The following is a 2592-nucleotide window of genomic DNA, read 5'->3' on the forward strand; positions in this document are numbered from 1 at the left end:
CAATATCGGCCTCAGAAATCCCACATCTGTCGACCTTTAACATTTAATTAATTAAATCAGATTTCAAAAAAAATCATAAGTAATCCCACATATCAACATACTTCAGGGAGCACTTTTAATACTTTTAAAGTACATTTAGCTGATAAAACGTTGTGCATGCACTACTTGTAATGGAGTATTTTTACGCAGAGTATTACAGTACAGTGCAGAGAGCTGCAGTTTAAAGTTAACATTTAGTTTTTTGAATCACATTTCAGGAGCCAATAAACTCTCAGTAATCCGATTACTTTTCATTCTGTCTGATTTAAAGTTTGAGAATGCAGCTCGTGCAGCATCAAGTGCTGCAGTAATAGTACTCCGTTACTTCTCTCCTCCTCTTCAGCTTCATCAGCGGCTCATTAATTAATTAATCTGTTGACGTCAGCAGCTGATTAATTAATTAACAAATGATTGGTATTGATCATCGCATCAGCAGCAGCAGCAGCAGCGGCTCGTCAAACACGCAGAAAACAAACAACAACAAAAACAAAACAACAACAACACAGGTGGGTCACTTACCTGAAGGTCTCGCGCTCAGTCTGAAGCTTCACGCGCTTTTCATGTCAGAGACACATAGACAGAAAACTCTCAACTTTATCCGCTAAACTGACCCGCAGCGCCGCGCGGCACACACAACTCAACACCTGTCAACCAACGGCAAACACCTGCAGGAGCGCGCGAACACACTTCCGGTCCCCCGGCAACGCGCTCCAAAATAAAAGCGGCCAATTGGGTGATTGTCATGAAGCCAGTCTAAGTTCTGTCTGTGAAGATTATAAGGACATACTTTATTAAACTAAATATATTTCACTTTTATATCAATGAACAATATAGCCATGATGAGGCACAGTTCATTGTTTTGTGTGAAAATAATGTTTTCTATATTTTTAAACATATTTTTGATTCACAAATTAATTACCGTAATGCGTCCAGATAAAAATGTCATGGTTTCCCTACACTTCTATACAATAAATATTTAAGAAACTTTATAAAAATAGATATACAGTTGTTTAAAAATGTATGATTTAACAGAATATAATCAAACATAATGGTTTTTAACAATGTATAAAGAACAAAATCTGAATGAAAATTGATGAGAAATAATGGTTAGATGTTACGGTAATGATAGAATTGTTTGCATTAAAATATGTGTATATTTTAATAAAATACATTTTGGTGATACCAGCTACCCTTGAGCATATTTAAGTGCTTGCCAAAGAAAAGAAAAAAAAACTTGTTGTTTTTTATTTATTTAAAAATGTGTTAAGTTAATGAATTTTGCTCACAGTGTCTCTAGAAATGTCAGAAAATACCTTAAAAATTTCAAATAGATTAAGGAAAAGTTTTTCTTTCAGAAACATACTTTATAAATAACTTTGTCCTGGTGTTAAGAAGATATTGCACATTGGAAATAATAACTAGAAAATTTCCTCTGGGGAAGTTCTGAAAGGGCCATGGGGGCTACTGCCGGTGTGTGTACACTATGATGAGATTCTCAAACTATGCCCTTTAGCCTCAAAATGTGTGTGTGTGTGTGTGAGTGAGTGTGTGAAACGTGTATCTGGAGGAGTGTGCGTGCTTACGCGCGCATTTGTGTGTGTGTGTGTGTGTGTAGCGAAAATCGCATAAAGTTACCTGTGTGTGTGTGTGTGTGTGTGTGTGTGTGTGTGTGTGTGTGTGTGTGTGTGTGTGTGTATGTGAGTGCGTGTGTGTGTGAAACGTGTATCTGGAGGAGTGTGCACACGAAAATGTGTATGTTATGCGAAAATCACATAAAGTTACCTGTGTGTGTGTGTGTGTGTGTGTGTGTGTGTGCGTGCGTGTGTGTTTGAAGCATGTGTATGCATGTGTGAGGAGTGTGCGCACTTACGCGCATGTGTGTGTGTGTGTGTGTGTGTATCTGTAACTGTAATCACATCAAAGATCAAAGGCAATCAGATCACAGCAATCAACAGAATTAACTGCCACCTGTTCCGGCTCAGTGACAGCAGCCAGAGGTGGACAGACTGGAATTTCTGGCCTCGAACAGAAAGCATTTTTGGCAAAACCATAATACCTATTATTGATCCGACTTCACTTTGAGCGTCTGCATGTAAACACACTCAATGTTGCTTTGACCGCATTCAGGTAAAATTTCACACGCAGAGACAAAGTGAATTTCTTGACTCTTTTTTCTCTCCTCAAATATTTTCAGAAACACGTTTTAACCTTCTGAAATCTTTCGCTATTATGTGCTTTTAAAAAATCTGTTAAAAAGTGTTCCCCATGCCATGTCGGTATCAGTTTCTTCAGCGTTACCTCATCTATATGGCTTGATGATTAATTTTTAACTTTGACTTACTTGATAAAAATGTTGAACCCAAAAGAAACAAAAGAAAACATAAAATCTGATCTTGAAAATTATATTTCAATACACAGAATTTTAAATGTTGCAAATGTGAATACAGGTTGCAAATATTACATATAACAGGTAAAATGAGGATAATCTCTAGTTCTATATTTTTATACTAGATATATTATCTCTCTTGTACTTGGCTGAATATAATCCAAATA

At 36.6% G+C, this 2592-nt stretch overlaps 1 protein-coding gene across 1 annotated transcript in view; it reads right to left on the bottom strand.

Annotated features, from left to right (window-relative positions):
- Positions 1 to 628, bottom strand: part of col4a4 (collagen, type IV, alpha 4) — a 47468-nt gene extending 46840 nt beyond the window's left edge. The window contains exon 1 of the mRNA XM_059331090.1: positions 559 to 628. The gene's annotated coding sequence lies outside the window, so the exon portion shown is untranslated. The remainder of the gene's footprint in view (positions 1 to 558) is intronic.
- Positions 629 to 2592: the final 1964 nt, after the last annotated feature.

This window comes from Centropristis striata, chromosome 4 (assembly GCF_030273125.1).
Source record: "Centropristis striata isolate RG_2023a ecotype Rhode Island chromosome 4, C.striata_1.0, whole genome shotgun sequence".
In the NCBI taxonomy this organism is placed as follows: domain Eukaryota; kingdom Metazoa; phylum Chordata; class Actinopteri; order Perciformes; family Serranidae; genus Centropristis; species Centropristis striata.